We start from the raw sequence: 17802 nt of genomic DNA, 5'->3' as shown, positions 1-17802 counted from the left end.
ACGCACACACACCTAATTGGAATGGATGTGAACAATCACTTGAAGAAGAATGGAGCCTTCCAGCTGCTGCCATTGCGGGGTGGCGAGAGATGCTGCAGCTGGCGAGGGCGGATACGTGAGATGGGGCGAAGTATGTGGCTCCTTCAAGGCAAATCCAAGAAAGTTGAAATGGATGCAGTGGAAAAGGAGGAGGGATTAAAACTGAGGAGTGACATCTTTTCAGCTAACAATTTCCCCCAGCATTTCAAGTAAAGAGGTGTTAGGCTGACAGAGGAACTGGAACAAGGCCTGGTATTAAACAGTCTGACTCAAAATCACTTCTCTCAAGCTGGTGTCCAAACGTCAGAACTAAGGCTTCGTTTTAGTCACGGGTATTTTGAGTAAAAGTCATGAACAGGTCAAAGGCAGTAAACAAAAATTCACAGCCCATGACCTGTCCATGACTTTTACTAAAACTGCCTGTGACTAAAACTTGGGTGGGGGGCCTCTGGGTGCTGGGGGAGGTGGCTCGGGCCCCCCGCTGGTGCTGGGGTGTGTGTGGGGGGGTGCTGGGGAGTGGGACCCCGCAGATGCTGGAGTGGTGTGTGGCCCAGAACCTATACTGGGGGCGGGGGGCGTGGCCTGGGGCCCCCGCTGATGGGGATGGGGGGGGGACCAGGATGTGGTGCACTGCCCGGGACTCCTGCATGTGCTGGATGGGGGGCTGGCAGGGGCTCCCTACTCAGCTCTGTGTCCCTGCAGCACCTAGGCCGCAGAGGGGCCGGGGCAGTGCGTGCTGCTCACCCACCACAAGCACCGCCTGCACGGCTCCCATTGGCAGGAACCACAGCCAATGGGAGCTGCGGCGGTGGCCTGCGGGTGCGGGCAGCATGCGAAGCCCCCTGGCTCCTCCACTGCCTCGGAGCTTCAGGGCCATGCCAGTGGGAGCTGGGGAGCCCCCAACCCCGAGGTAAGTGCCCCCCCGCACTTCCGAACCCCCTCCCCCCTAGCCCTGAGCCCCATCCCACACACCCAAACTGCAGCTGCTGGCCCAGGGGCTGCCAGAGTTGAGCAGCCCCTGAACTAGCACTGGCTGCTGTAGAAGTCACGGAAAGTCACAGACTCACAGCCTTAGTCATAACCTTACCAAGTTCTCTGTTGTCCATAGTCTTACACGAAAAAATTGAGTAGACAAGACCTGAATTTCTAGTATTGGAGAACAGCATCTCGCCCTTTTATTCTGAAGGAACAAAGGAAAAATTCTAACTTTTTGAAGCTGCCTTTGTCCATAACAAAGCATCAGAAAAGTGCAAACTCTATTTTCCTTCTTTGCAGGCCTACTTCAGCTTGATAGAAATTTTATAGGGATACTCAGTACACAGGAGCATTTGATGAAATAAAAATCACTAGCAGTGTTCTACTAAAATGATTTCTTCAATCTCTTAGAATTTCCTTTTCTTCCCTGTTTCCCCATGTGCTGTTCAAAAAGTCTCTTGGGTGCTTACTTTATAAGTGTCTGTTCTCCCCTAGCTGGACTCTTCTTCTTTCTTGGGGAACAATTTTGAAAATAACTTTTTAAAAGCAAAGAATTATTAAACAGGTTTATGGAAGGTGACAGGACTTGGCATTCAAGCTACTGCTAGTTTTACCCATCTCAGGGAATTGGCACTAAAACATTTCTTCAGCTCGAGCAATTACATTAAAAATAGCAAAAGGACGTGATAGCTCTTGAAAAAATACATAAAGCACAGCAGTTATTCCCAAAAATTAAAGGTGAGAGTTGGTGTCTCAAGTGCAGAGAATGTTTAGCGGCATAGAGGATTTCAGTTGGGTTGCTTTTTCTAGCCTCCTGGAATCAACAACACAGACAAACTGAAGACACATTTTTTTCAAAGCTAACTTACATAAATGCCATTTCCTCAAAGTTCAAATATTGTGGGCATTAAAATGCAGCTCTGCATCTTCCCAAAGGACTGGCCAGAGTCTCAGTGACTGGACTGCCTTAATTTGTTTCAGAATGAAATCTCTGGATTCTGAGGCTGCCTTTTTTGAAATAATTGCTTTCTCTCTAAACCCAGAGCATTAATGCTTTACTTCAGCAATGCCGAGCAGTTCATGAAGGAGGTTTTGACATTAATTGTTAAATTTTAATAGTGGGTTGTGTGAGGAGTGGATTGAGTCTGTCAGATGCAGGTCAGCCAGCCATTTTCTCCTGTGACTAATGCATGTGCGATGCAGTTTTAAGATGTGGTGCTTGTGTATCTGATGAATTCTCCTGCTGGGAACCTTGTTGTAACCTGAATCTAAAATGCTTCCGTACAGGATCAAATAATGCAACTGTAGTTTAGAATCCTGATGGGTTTTTCTTTGGCTGCACAATAAAACAGAAATGGTGACTATGTTCTTGAATTTAGTGTGTCTCTGCCCTCTGTAATTTAGCAATACATTGAATTTTTATTTGTTACTTATACTGTTCTTCCAAGGGGAGTGCATGGTGAGGTTTTCCTATCACACTGATTGGAAATATTGTCCTGTACAATCCAGCAGCGACTTTACAGTTGTTATATCCACTAACAAAACCCCACTATGGTGCTTGATAGAATGGTGACAGTGGAAGAGGCAGGTGAGACAGTTATGGCCAAGGTAGTGAGGTGATTTCACTTCCCTTTTTGACCTGTTTCTAAAGCTCTGCACTGCTCTATCCTCAAGCTGCACATACCAGAAAGGCGTTTCCAGTTCCTGCAACAGGTGAACTCCAGACTGGAGTTTCGGCCCCTCCTACATTAGTCGTATGCTGTTGTGGGTGGACATCTCATTTGTTCTCTTCAGCTGTTTATACTGTCACCCTGGTTCCTGACTGTGGTTACTTCTGAATCTTTGAGGAGTGTAACCACTTGTGAGATATTGGCAGTGTTTTAAAATGCGCTTTAACATTGAAAACTCTCTGTGTAAAATGGTGTTGGGGATTCCGTTTCTGTGTAATTTCCACAGCAAATGCACTCTGGTTTTGGGATTTCTCGCCCTTCAATCTCAGCCGAGGATTTGAAAATGAAGCTAGGTTTTTCTATAGCAACCTTATTCATCAGTGATAAACTTTCCATAAGGCAAATCAGATTCTTGGATACACACGTATAACCCCATTGCTGGCAGTAGGTTTGCACTGCTGTAACTCTGTAAACAATTCTCTTAATGCACAGAAAGTAATAGAACAGTTTACAGAATATTTAGCTATGTTAGATGTATGCAAGTTGGCAGGGCCTGGTGAAATTTCACCCTACCGTACTTAAGGAACTAGCTGAAGCAATCTCCGAACTGTTAGTGATTATCTTTGAGAACTCAGGCAGGACGGGTGAGGTCCCAGAGGACTGAAGAAGGGCAAACTCAATACCTATCTTTAAAAGGTGGAACAAAGAGGACCCAGGGAATTATAGACCAGTCAGCCTAACTTCAATACCTGGGGGCTCCCCGGAAGCGGCACGATCCCCCTCGCTCAGCTGCTGTGTAGAAGCATGGCCAGGCAGCTCTACCTGCAGGCACCGCTCCCGCAGCTCCCACGGGCCACAGTTCACGGCCAATGGGAGCTGCAAAGCCAGCGTTCTGGGCGGAGGCAGTGCGAGAGCTGCCTGGCCACGCCTCTGCCTAGCAGCTGAGTGAGGGGAATGTTGCCGCTTCCGGGGAGCCCCTAGGTAAGCGCTGCCCAGAGCCTGCCTCACCCCATCCTGTGCCCCAACCCCCTGCCCCTCCTACACCCAAACTCTGCTGGGGGGTGGGAGGGCGTAGTGGCCCAAGACTGCCCTAGAAACAGCCAGTGCACTGGTGCAGGGGCTGCCTGAGCTGCCCCTGAGCCAGGTGCACTGGCCACTGCAGAAGTCACGGAGGTCACGGAAAGCCACAGAATCGGTGGCCTCCATGACAAACTCACAGGCTTACTCATAAGCAAACTATTGAACAGGTTTATGGAAGGTGACAGGATTTGGCATTCAAGCTACTGATAGTTTTACCCAGCTCAAGGAACTGACACTAAAACATTTCTTCAGCTCAGGCAATCACATTAAAAATAGCAAAAGGACGTGGTAGCTCTTGAAAAAATATATAAAGCACAACAGTTGATCACAGGTGAAGTTACTATAAGGTGGTTGCACAACTGGTTGAAAAACCATACTGACTTGGATAACTGAGTAGAGAGGACATAAACTGGTTGGTCAACAAGTTTAGGTTTGAAATTAGATGAAGGTTTCTAACTACCAGAGGAGTGAAGTTCTGGAACCGCCTCCCAAGGGGAGCGGTGTGGGGCAGAAAACCTAAGTGGCTTTAAGACTGAACTTGCTTGCTAAGTTTCTGAGGGGATGGTATGATGAGACCACCTACAATGGCAATGAGCTGATATGCGACTGTTAGTAATCGATATCCCCCAATGACCTGTGATGGGGCACTACACGGGGAAGGCTCTGAGGTACTACAGTGAATTCTTTCCCAGGTGTCTGGCTTCTGGGTCTTGCCCACATACCCAGGGTTTAACTGATGGCCATATGTGGGGACAGGAATTGGCAGAGACGCTGGGGGGTTTTCACCTTCTTATTCACCATGAGGCATGGGTCACTTGCACTAGCGTCAGTGGTGAATTCTCTGTAACTTGAAGTCTTTAAACAATGATTTGAGGACAGCAGTAGCTTAGCAGAGGTTAGAGGTCTATCACAGGAGCGGGTGGGTGAGGTTCTGTGGCCTGCAATGTGCAGCAGGTCAGACTAGACCAGGCCTGCACAACTCGTAAAGCAGCAAGGGCCATATTACTCCAAAGAAAACAGCTGAGGGCCGAACCCCCCTGGCCCTGCTGACCCCTCCCCCCACACCGCCAAGCCCCCCCAAAACTCAACACCCCCTCCAGTGCTGCCCAGCCCCCATGAAATACTCTTCCCCCCTCCCCAGCACCGCCCGCCCCATGGAAACAAACCCTCCTTCCACAGCGCTGCCCCACCGAAACAGCGGTATTGAACCTTGGTCAGTGTTATAGCGGGCCCCTAAGGCAGTGTAATTAAGGTAAAAGAAAAATGTCTTTTTACTGGAAGTAGAATAAGCTTTTCCCCCCACCTTGTGATCAATTCCCCTGGTGAATGAACGAGGTGGGACTGGGGAAGGCAGCACCTCCGGCCGGCGGCTACCCTTGGAGAGGGGATGGGAGCCAGCCCAGATCAGTAGAACTCCTCGCTCGCCTCCTCGGCCCCCCACCTCCCCGACTCGCCCGCTCACCTCCTCAGCCCCCCGGCTCGCCTCCTCAGCCCCCAACCTCCCCAGCTCGCCCAGTCGCCTCCTCAGCCCCCCACCCCCCGACTCGCCTCCTCAGCCCCCCACCTCCCCGACTCGCCCACTCGCCTCCTCGGCCCCCCACCTCCCCGACTCGCCCATTTGCCTCTTCAGCCCCCCACCCCCCGGCTCGCCTCCTCACCCTGCCACTGCCCGCCTGCCTCCTCAGCCCCCCACCCCCCGGCTTGCCTCCTCATCCCTCGCCACTGCCCGCCCGCCTCCTCAGCCCCCCAACCCCCAGCTCGCCTCCTCAGCCCCCGCCACTGCCCACCCACTCGCCTCCTCAGCCCCCCACCCCCCGACTCGCCCACTCGCCTCCTCGCCCCCCACCTCCCTGACTCGCCCATTTGCCTCTTCAGCCCCCCACCCCCCGGCTCGCCTCCTCACCCTGCCACTGCCCGCCCGCCTCCTCAGCCCCCCACCCCCCAGCTCGCCTCCTCACCCCCTGCCACTGCCCACCCACTCGCCTCCTCAGCCCCCCACCCCCCGACTCGCCCACTCGCCTCCTCGCCCCCCGGCTCGCCTCCTCATCCCCCGCCACTGCCCACCCACTCGCCTCCTCAGCCCCCCACCCCTCCGACTCGCCCACTCGCCTCCTCAGCCCCCCACCCCCCCCGCTCGCCTTCTCATCCCCCGCCACTGCCCACCCACTCGTCTCCTCAGCCCCCCACCTCCCCGGCTCGCTTTCTCACCCCCTGCCACTGCCCACTCGCCTCCTCACCCCCCGCCACTGCCCACCCACTCGTCTCCTCAGCCCCCCACCACCCCGGCTCGCCTCCTCACCCCCCGCCACTGCCTGCTCACTCGCCTCCTCAGCCCCCGCCACTGCCCACTTGCCTCTTCAGCCCCCCTCCCTCACCCACAGCTTGCCTAGTCATCTCCCGTGGGCCACACAGGTCCCTTCCAGCCCTACATTTCTATGACTCCAGCTCCCATTTCTGCAGCTGTGTCGGCTTTACAGAGCACACAGGATTAAAAAGCAGTTAAACATAAGCTTTGCCTACATACAAACTTGCCCTGGTTGAACTGTACCATTTTAATTCAACCGGGACTCATGCCTCTGGGGACACTCCGAGTTTGGTTTAAGAGTGACTTATTGTGTTTTATCTTAAACTTGATTCCTAAGTGACTTGAGCCCAGCTGAAATAAGCTCGGTGTGACGGGTTCCCCCCGGGGTGCCACTGAGCCCACCTGTCCATCAGCCTGGGCTCCCTTAACACCGTCCTGCTGAGCCAGGCCTCAAGCCTCCTCCAGCGCACACAGGTAGGGACATGCCCAGCTGCAGACAGACAGACACTGAGATCAGCTCTGCCTGGGAAGCCTTCAGCTAGGGGATTGCCCAGCACTCAGTGCTCACCCCCTCTGGGCTGTAAACCCCAAATTGTGTTGTCTTGCAGAGAACTACACAGCGTAAGCTCATGAAATCCGCCCCCTCCCTCAGGGTGGAGGAGGATCTGCACAGCTTTTCACCCCCTAGTTATGAATTCCACAAACTGGTTTTAGGGAAAACAAAAAGAAGTTTCACAACTACAGAAGATAGATTGTAAGTGATTATAAAGGTTAGCAAACAGACCAAAGCAGATTACCCAGCAACTGAAACAAACACCCAAACCAAACTTACTACTGAAGAAGCTGGTTACAAGTAGCAGTTCATCCTAATGTTGTTTTAGGCAGATTGCAAAGGTTCTTGAAGGCCAGCTGCTCTTACTTGGAGCTTAAAACTCCAGGTATTTCTGTCACAGGCCAGATCCCTTCCCAGCCTGGGCGCAGTCCTTCTCCCCTCATTTGTCTTTGTTTCTTAGATGTTCACCGCAGTCATTCTGAGTGGGGATTCAGTGAAGAACCCTGATTATGTCTCTTCTCTGTCTTGCAAGTTTTAGATATGGAGGGAAGCCTTTGTTTTCCACTGTGGCACACCACATTCCCCCCACTACTCCCAGTGGAAAAATGCTGGTATTCTGTCATGGAGTTCAGTACCAGATGACTTAATCACATGATCCTGCAGTGTCAAAGCAGCCATGAGTCAGAGGTTGGTTGTAGCATCTCAGGACAGCTTCTCAGGAAGGTAGGAGATTGGCATCTTCAAAGACCAATTGTTCTCTTTAACGGTTCATTGACTTGTCCCCAGCTAGCTAGCCAGACTGATTGCATTCTGTCTGGTGGGCATTCCCCAGGTGCAAACACTTTTGTAGTACAGATGTACAGTTGATATTCCTAACCTTAGATACAAAAATGATACAAATGGGATAATCATATTCAGTACATCATAACCTCTCCAATGATATCTCACATGCCTTAACTTGCACAAAATGTATCAGTTATGCTTTAAGCGTATTATAACAATATTTCTATGAAGAATATGGGGCATAGTGTCACACTTGGTTTAATCCAAACAAACATTTCCACACAACCTCTTACAATAGTTTAACATAATCGGTTAAAAGTCACAATTTCAGTTAGAAATGGCTGTAACGCTGCCTGTAGACTAGCCATAGAAACAGCTCGGACTCTGAACAACGGCATGGTCTTTGGAAGTGTGAGTGACAGCTTCAAAACTCAGCTTCTTCTGGTGGCAGAGGGAGGAGAGTTGTAGGAGTTGGGGAATAAAATGGTGTTTGATTGTGAGAGCCACTAATGATGGCAGGGCTTTGTGCAAGAGCCGGGGCCGGCTCCAGGGGTTTTGCCACCCCAACCAGCCCAAAAAAAAAAATAAAGCCGTGATCACGATCTGCGGCATTTCAGCGGGAGGTCATTTGCTCTGACCGGGAGTGAGGGACCCTCCGTCAAATTGCCGCTGAATAGCTAGACCTATCACCCCTCTCTGGAGTGGCCACCCCAAGCACCTGTTTGCTAAGCTGGTGCCTGGAGCTGGCCCTGGCAAGAGCAAGGCTTTGCTGTGTGTCCTAAAGATGGTCAGACTCAGGAGCACCTGATCTGAAGTTAGACCACAGTAGTCAAAATGCAGGTGCCCTGTAAAGACTAGAGCTGGCACAGTGCTGTCAGCAATTAGTGACATATGGGTCCAGGGCCAGCTCTAGCCATTTCATCGCCCTAAGCACGGCGCTCTGCCGCTCGCCGGTCCCGTGGCTCCGGTGGATCTCCCGCAGGCGTCCCTGCGGAGGGTCCGCCAGTCCCGCGGCTCCGGTAGAGCATCCGCAGGCACGCCTGTGGGAGGTCTACTGGAGCCGCGGGACCGGTGGGCCCTCCGCAGGGATGCCTGCGGGAGATCCGCTGGGGCCTGGAGCCGGCCCTCTATGGGTCCTAATCGCTCTAGCAGAGACAGGACCTTCAGGGTTTGGAATTCCCACTAAGGAGTTACAAACACCTTTGGCAGAAGAGACCCACGAGCATTTGATGATCAGCCTGTGCTAACTGGCTGTCGTAGGCTTTGTCTGCAGTGAGAAGGGTGGGGAATGTTTTCCTAGTTGGTTGCACCAGTGGAACTGCATGGTGAGAGAATGTCTGAAAATGTGTCTAGGAAATGCAGCCTTGGTGTTATTTTGGCTTCTTTGTCTTTACCCTTGGGTGTCAAGTGGCTGGTCATATTCACTTCTCTGAGGGTATGGCTACATTTGGAATTTCAAAGCGCTGCCCTGGCAGTGCTGCGGGAGTGCTGCCGCGGCAGCGCTGCGAAGTGTGAGTGTAGTCAGAGCGGCAGCGCTGGGAGAGAGCTCTCCCAGCGCTGCATGTTAACCACATCCCTTACGGGTGTAGCGTGCTGCGCTGGGAGCCGCGCTCCCAGCACTGCTGCCCTGATTACACTGACGCTTTACAGCGCTGTATCTTGCAGCGCTCAGGGGGGTGTTTTTTCACACCCCAGTTGCAGCGCTGTAAAGTGTGAGTGTAGCCAAGGCCTGAGAGTTCAGTTCCCCTCAAGGTACAAGTTAGTGGGGATGAATTCTGACTTATTTTTTACAGCAAACAGGCAACTGATGTTTTTCTGACTCAGGTTTTTTTGTAAATTTTAAACTGAACTGTTTTCTTGCTTAAATGAAAACTGCACCAAAATATAAAATATATTTTAACCACAACATCTAATTACAAAGAATAAGTTGCTAAAATCTATTATTATTTATTGGTATTACCATGGCACTGAGGAGCCCTAGCCATGGAGCACAAGAAAACAACAAGATGATATTGGTCAGCGTCATAGGCACTGGCTATAGTTTGTGTGCTTTAAATATAATGAAGAGTTGTTTAAGTGGTGACAGCATGGTCAGTACCGTTAAAGACACAGTTCATGCTTTAAATAGCTTACAGTCGGATTCACAGATCATGCCCACTCTTGGCCCCGTGCGGTCTGTGGCGGGGGGGTGCCCCTTTCAGTGAGACAACCCCCACTTCGTCACACAGTCTACCCAGGCAAAAACTGGACACTGAAACACCCTGGGAGACTTGGGGTGAAGTGCTTACTTAGAGGGATGGGAGATGGCATTTTCTGGACAAGGATTGGGGTTCGTGAGCCTTGTGTTAGCATTGAATTTTGTCCAGAGATATGACAGGAGAGTGCAGGCGCTCTTCGGCCAGTCAGCTGAGAAGGAAACTTCAGGGACAGGGGAACAAAATCTGTAAGATGTAAGGATGAGCGTAGGGAGCTAAAGAAGAGATATAGGGAGTAATAAGAAACAAGAACAAAGATGTAGGTAGGATGAAAATGTGCACAGCTTTGAAGGTGAGGATAAGAAGCTTGATCTTAATAGGGAACGAGGTATGTTAGGACACAGGAAATGTCCCTCTTCATTGGAATGCATGAGAAATTCAAAGATTTCCTATTAATTTTTTTGTTTTAACAGTTGTCTGTCTACTGCAAAATTAACCTGTATCATTTAATAGCAGTCGAACAACAGCTAAATTAACCCACATTAAAAATAGAGCTTACTTTAGCCATCAACTTTGAGTCAGTCTTATTCCCCAGGCATTCTAATGATGAAATGCATTTTCCTTGTCTTAACGTACTTCCCAACCAGCAGGCCTTCTGATGGACTATTAGCAAAAAGTCAATTGCCAATTGAAGGACAACAGTTAGCTGGAGATACTGACATATTTCTGAAACTGGTCATTCATATTTCAAAATATATTCTTAGGCAGTAAATTTCAGCATTTGTCGGTAGAGAATGCTAAGGCTGAGGTTACAGTACAGCCTTGTCTGTCCAACGCTCAGTTATCTAAACTCCCTGTTTTCTGAAATGGGGTCACATTCCCAAATGTCAGATAATTATACTGAAGTTTCCCACTATTCTCCGATCTTATTCAGCATGTCCCTCCTGACATTTGGATAATTGCGATTCTGCTGCTTGTATATTTAGCTGTCTAAGGTGCTATAGCTAATTGCTGCATCTGATCTTTTACATCTTCAGAGCAAAAAACGCTGCCTCACTTTTGCCTGTTTCTGCAAGATTCATGAGACTAAAACCCTTGAAGGTTCCCTGTGTTGACGGTGGCAGTGCTTAGTGCTAGGGCTCCAGGACTGGGTTCAGGAATGACTCTGGGGTTGTCTGCACTAGATGTTTACACGCAGCAGCATAAAGTGAGGGTCTCGTCCGTGAGACGTACCCTGGCGTATGCCCTGTGTGAATCTAGTGCAGGGCATCTCCGGTGAGGGTTTGTGCTGGGATAGCTACAGTGGTGCAGAAATCCCTAATGAACACAAGCCATAAGGTCCCCATCCTGCAGCTGAGCCCCTACTGACTTCTGTGTCTGGGCATAGGGATCTGATTACAGGATCTGGGCCTTAGAGCTGCAGTTCCTGATTTACCAGAGCCCAGACCAGGTAGCAGCAATGATGTGTTCAGAGACGGGGAGTAGAGGTGCCTACACAATACCCTCCTATGGGGGGATTCAGATGCCACTTGCCTCTTTTGTGTTCATGGAATCATTCAATCGGACAGTGCATCCTCTTGCTTAGCAATGGGATTGTTCCCTGCATGTCCTTCTCTAATGTTGTGTCCAGGTGCTTTTACATTTAAAAAATGTGCTGTGCTTTGAAAGACCTTTGAAGAGCTCTGCATGGCTGGTGTGGTTTGCCAGCTGTCTTCTGGCTTTATAATATGCCCCTCAGTGTAGTAGCTAGGTACATCATCTTCCATAATGCCATGCTCAGCGCTGATGCTGTTCGAACCATCACACACAGGAGCACTCATGCTGATTTCTTTTTCCACCTCTTAAAAGAAAAATCTTGGTAATTAGAGAAATTAGTCAGGACAATTGTGAAAAGCCCTTGAAAGCCAGTACATGGGGCAATGTTTGCAGGTTGATAAATTTCCCCTGGTTTTAAAGACATGGGCTGGATGGCAAGGTTTTTAATTAGCCCCAGCGAGGCTAATGTTAGATGTGTCACAACTGGTGATAAACCCCTGTACAGGAGTGGGGTGGAAGCGAACAGAGACAGGAACACTGCAGAAACAAGAGTGTATTATGGATTGTGTTTGGTTTTAATTGTGTATAAGCTACATTGACCTTTCCTGGCTTTGTTTGGATACAGGTGGGGAAGAAGGTTGCTTTAAATGTGTAATCCCTCTACAGAATGAATACTCTGAAGGGTTAAAAGTTTGAACCAGGGCTGGGTACCTGCTGTTTATCTGAGCCAGTTGGTTCATTGTACATCCCGAGTAAATTGATGGACAAGCGCACTTTGCAAAAAATCCCTATAACTTTTTATCTTTCTGCTTTTAGTTTAAACGCATGCTTTATAAATCCCCAAAGCAGGTCATCAGGGACAACAGAAATCCAGGGGCCTTGAAAATTCAGTGGGCCTGTGGTCTTTTTCTGGAGCTGTTTTGCTTGTGCTATGCAGCACTTAAGCTTTCATTTTAAGTTAAGAAAACATTCTCTCATTTCTAGTTGCACTGAATTTCTCCTTGGTCTGCACTGCTCGTCTCTTTCCTCTGCAGTCAGACAGAATCACTGCAGCACCAACAGAGCTGTAAACTACCCTGTTCTTCTACTGGGGAGTATTACATTCAAAGCATATGCTGAGCACTGAAATGTGTTACAACTAAACTGGTTCATCCAAACCACACTTAATTACTGAGGCCTTGTATACACTAGAAAAGCTATACCAAAAAACCTGCCTGGTGGAGATGCAGCTTATACTGGGTACAAAAGAATTCTTTTGTTGGTAGAACATATGCCAGTTTCCCGAATGAAATAAGCTATACTCGCAAAAGGGCTTCTTGTGGTGGTGTAACTGCATGTACACTAGGGCTTTTGCCAGCATAGCTCTGTCGGTTAGCAGGGTTTTGTTTTGTTTTTTCACACTCCTAACTGCCGTAGCTATGGGGGCAAAACATTTAAACATAGACCAAACCGGAATCTCAACACAGATCACAATGACAATACTTGTACATTAACGTGTCTTGGATTGACATATTGCTAGAGAAATATTCAGGTCAGATATAGAGAGTAGTACTCATGAATCCTGAAAAATGTCACCTGTTCCTTTAATTGTGTTTGAAAGGCGAACGTGCCTGCACAAAAGACGGTTACTCACCTTGTAACTGTTGTTCTTCGAGATGTGTTGCTCACATCCATTCCAGTTAGGTGTGCGCGCCGCGCGTGCACGTTCGTCGGAAACTTTTTACCCTAGCAACTCCAGTGGGCCGGCAGGTCGCCCCCTGGAGTGGCGCTGCCATGGCGCCCAATATATATCCCTGCCGGCCCGCCCGCTCCTCAGTTCCTTCTTGCCGGCTACTCCGACAGTGGGGAAGGAGGGCGGGTGTGGAATGGATGTGAGCAACACATCTCGAAGAACAACAGTTACAAGGTGAGTAACCGTCTTTTCTTCTTCGAGTGATTGCTCACATCCATTCCAGTTAGGTGACTCCCAAGCCATACCTAGGCGGTGGGGTCGGAGCGAGAAGTCGCGGCATGGAGCACTGCAGTTCCGAAGGCCGCATCCTCTCTCGACTGCTGTACCAGGGCGTAGTGCGAAGCAAAGGTGTGGACCGATGACCAGGTCGCTGCCCGACAGATTTCCTGGATGGGCACACGGGCAAGGAAAGCCAGCGACGACGCCTGCGCCCTGGTAGAATGCGCAGTCACACGGCCCGTAGGGACCTGGGCCAAGTCATAACAGGTCCTGATACAGGACGTAACCCACGAGGATAACCTCTGGGAGGAGATAGGAAGCCCTTTCATACGGTCCGCTACCGCCACGAAAAGCTGGGGGGATTTGCGGAAGGGTTTGGTCCTCTCTATGTAGAACGCGAGAGCTCTACGGACATCCAGCGAGTGGAGCTGCTGCTCCCTGCCTGAGGAGTGAGGTTTTGGGAAAAAAACCGGGAGGAAAATCTCTTGGTTGACGTGGAAGGCTGAGACCACCTTGGGTAGAAAGGCAGGGTGTGGTCTAAGCTGTACCTTGTCTTTGTGGAAGACCGTATATGGGGGGTCTACCACAAGGGCTCGGAGTTCCGACACCCGTCTAGCTGAGGTGATAGCTACTAGAAAGGCAGCCTTCCAAGAGAGGTAAAGCAGGGAGCAAGTAGCTAACGGCTCAAAGGGGGGCCCCATGAGCCGGGACAACACCAGGTTAAGATCCCAGGTTGGAGCAGGGGGACGGACGTTAGGGAATAACCGTTCCAGCCCTTTAAGAAATCTCGACACCATCGGGTGAGAAAAGACGGAGCGACCGTCCGCACCCGGGTGAAAGGTGGAGATAGCTGCCAGATGGACTCGCAACGACGATAAGGCCAGACCACGTTCTTTGAGGGACCAAACATAGTCTAAGATTTCGGATACCGAAACTTCCATAGGGCGGAGATTTCTCTCTACGCACCAACAGGAGAAGCGTTTCCATTTTGCCGAATATGTGGCTCTTGTGGACGGTTTCCTGCTGCTCAAGAGCACCTCTCTCACAGGCGTGGAGCAGCGCAGCTCGGAACCAGTTAGCCACGCAGGAGCCACGCCGCTAGGTGCAGCGACTGCAGGTCTGGGTGACAGAGAGACCCGTGGTCCTGGGTAATCAGGTCCGGATGAAGGGGCAGGGGAACCGGGTCGGCTACGGCCAAGTCTAGCAGCATGGTGTACCAGTGCTGTCTGGGCCATGCCGGGGCCACCATGATCACACGAGCCCTGTCTCTGCGCACCTTCAGGAGGACCTTGTGAACCAGAGGGAACGGAGGAAACGCATAGTACAGGTGGGTCGACCACTGGATGAGGAAGGCATCCGCTATCGACCCCGGCTCCCTGCCCTGAAAGGAGCAGAACGCTTGGCACTTCCTGTTCCCCTTGGACGCAAAGAGGTCCACCCGGGGATAACCCCACCTCCGGAAAATGGAGAGAGCGACGTCCGGGCGAAGGGACCACTCGTGTGACAGGAAGGATCTGCTCAATCGATCCGCCAGCGTGTTCCGTACTCCGGGAAGGAAGGAAGCCCTGAGGTAAATGGAGTGGGCTACGCAAAAGTCCCAGAGTCGTATCTCCTCGAGGCACAGGGAGGAGGACCTGGTGCCGCCCTGCTTGTTGATATAATACATGGTCGTCGTGTTGTCCGTGAACACGGCTACACAACGACCCTGAAGCTGATGACAAAACGTTTGGCAAGCAAGGCGGACCGCTCTCAACTCCCTCATGTTGATGTGTAGCCCCACCTCCTCCTGGGACCATAGGCCCTGCGTCCGCAGGGTCCCCAGGTGGGCCCCCCAGCCTAGATCTGAGGCATCCGTTGTCAGGGATACCGAGGGCTGAGACGGGTGAAAGGGAAGACCCGCACACAATACGGACTGGTCCAACCACCAGCCGAGGGAATCTAAGACCTTCTGGGGGACTGTGATTAACATGTCTAGCGGTTGCCTTGGCCTGTAATGACTGATAAGCCACAGCTGGAGAGGCCTCATGCGGAGCCGAGCGTAGTCGGTCACAAAAGTGCACGCCGCCATGTGGCCTAACAGGGTTAGACATGTCCTCACTGACGTCAACGGGGCTGACCGCAAGCGTTGAACGATCGCCGCCATGGTCTGGAACCGCTGCCGAGGCAGCGAGGCCCTGCCCACAGTGGCGTCCAGGACGGCCCCGATAAATTCCACCTTCTGAGTGGGCCTCAGGGTGGACTTGTCTGTGTTTATCAAGAGGCCCAGACTCGCAAACATGCCGGTGATCACGCGGACATGGCTGTACACCTGCTGTTCCGACGTGCCCCGAATCAACCAATCGTCCAGATAAGGGAACACGTGGACACGGTTGCGCCGAAGATGCGCCACGACAACTGCCATGCATTTTGTAAACACCCTTGGGGCCGTGGACAGGCCAAACGGGAGGACCGCAAATTGATAATGACGAGCCCCCACAACGAAGCGGAGGAAGCGTCTGTGGCGTGGCCAAATGGCAACGTGGAAATACGCGTCCTGCATGTCGAGGGCGGCGTACCAGTCTCCCGGATCCAGGGATGGAATGATGGTCCCCAGGGATACCATGCGGAACTTCAACTTCACGAGGTATTTGTTGAGCTCTCGCAGGTCGAGGATAGGCCTGAGGCCCCCCTTGGCCTTGGGGATCAGAAAATAGCGGGAATAAAACCCCTTGCCTTTCTCGTTTTCGGGAACCGCCTCTATAGCTCCTTTGCTGAGGAGCGTCCGCACCTCCTGCCGAAGGAATTGCTCGTGAGAGGGGTCCCTGAAGAGGGACGAGGAAGGAGGGCGGGAAGGAGGAAACGAAACAAACTGCAGGCGGTACCCCGTCTGCACCACGCTTAAGACCCAGCGGTCCGATGTTATTTGGGACCACGCCGGGAGGAAAAACGAAAGGCGGTTGGAAAACGGGGGGGAAGGATCCATAGGGGAAACTGTTACTGCGCCCTCGAGCGCACCTTCAAAATGAAGGCTTAGGACCAGGCGGGGGTTTTGAGGAGCCTTGGTTCTGCCCCCCTTGGTTCCCCGACTGCCTGCGCCTCCCGTTCCTGCCGCGGCGCCTGTAAAGGTCCTGCCGCTGACGGAACTGGGAAAACGGCCGACGGTGCTGCTGTTGTTGCGGCCTAAAGGGTCTACGCTGTGTCACGGGGGTGTGCATCCCGAGGGACCGCGCAATGACCCGGTTGTCCTTTAAACTCTGGGGTCTGTCTTATCGGAAAACAGGCCCTGGCCTTCGAAAGGAAGGTCCTGTATCGTGTGCTGGAGCTCTGGCAGAAGGCCGGAAACCTGCAGCCAGGAGATGCGACGCATCGTAACTCCTGACGCGAGGGTACGGGCAGCCGAGTCCGCAGCGTCCAAGGAGGCTTGTAAGGCCGTGCGCGCGACCTTCTTGCCTTCGTCCAGGATGGCCGTAAACTCCTGGCGAGCATCCTGTGGCAGCAGCTCCTTAAATTTGTCCACTGCCACCCAGGAGTTAAAGGCGTATCTGCTCAGCAGGGCCTGCTGGTTAGAGACCCTGAGCTGCAGCGCCCCAGCCGAATACACCTTACGGCCAAGGAGGTCCATCCGCCTGGCTTCTCTGGATTTGGGGGCCGGAGCCTCCTGGCCGTGACGCTCCCTATCGTTCACCGATTGCACTACCAGTGAACCGGGAGTCGGGTGAACATGTAAATATTCGTACCCCTTAGAAGGGGCCATGTACTTCCTCTCGACTCCTTTCGCTGTCGGAGGGATGGAGGCCGGGGACTGCCAGATAGTATTGGCATTGGCCTGGATGGTCCGTATGAACGGCAGGGCGACCCTGGTGGGAGCATCGGAAGAGAGGATGGTGACAATTGGGTCCTCTATCTCCGAGACCTCCTCTGCTTGCAGACTCAGGTTTTGAGCCAATCGCCTGAGGAGGTCCTGGTGCGCCCTGAGATCCAGCGGGGGGGGACTGTTGGAGGAGGTACCCGCCACCGCCTCATCCGGGGAGGAGGATGATGAGACCCCAGGCACAATAGTGTCCAACTGAGGGTCTTCCTCAGCCCTCGCCTCTGTCTCCGGAGCCACAGCGGAGTCCTGCTGTTTGGACCCTTCGTCCCCTTCCGGGGAGGGAGGGGGGCGAGACAAAGAGGCTTCAGGGGCCCTACGCTCCGCAGTCGCCGGCCTAGCAGGGAGCTGCTGGGGGCCCTGGGCCTGATGGTACGCCCAGGGTGTCCAGAATCCCCACTGTTGTGGGCCTTGGTCCTGCAGCGGCGGATCAGCAAACAGCGCCGCCTGCCGGTCGGTGCCCAGCGCATAGCCGCTGTCCGTCTGGGAGGATACGGACGGCTGCCTCGAGGGCCACGGCGGGGCCGACCCTGGATGGTACGGGTCTGCGCGGGCCGGCACGGAGGATCGTCTCGGTGCCGGGGACCGGTGCCGGGAGTCATATCGGTGCCAGGATCGGGACCGGGACCGGGATCTGTCACGGTGCCGGGCGCCGCTTCGGTGCCGGGCGCCGCTTCGGTGCCGGGACCTACTACCAGCTCGGTGCCGGGAGATCGACCGGGACCGGGACCTGCCACCAGCTCGGTGCCGGGAGATCGACCGGGACCGGGACCTGCCACCAGCTCGGTGCCGGGAGGTCGAGCGAGACCGGGACCGGGACCGGGACCTGCCACCAGCTCGGTGCCGGGAGGTCGACCGGTGCGGTGAG

The sequence above is a fragment of the Gopherus evgoodei genome, chromosome 7 (genome assembly GCF_007399415.2).
Source record: "Gopherus evgoodei ecotype Sinaloan lineage chromosome 7, rGopEvg1_v1.p, whole genome shotgun sequence".
Taxonomy (NCBI): Eukaryota; Metazoa; Chordata; order Testudines; family Testudinidae; genus Gopherus; species Gopherus evgoodei.
Note: the sequence above shows the minus strand (reverse complement) of the source record.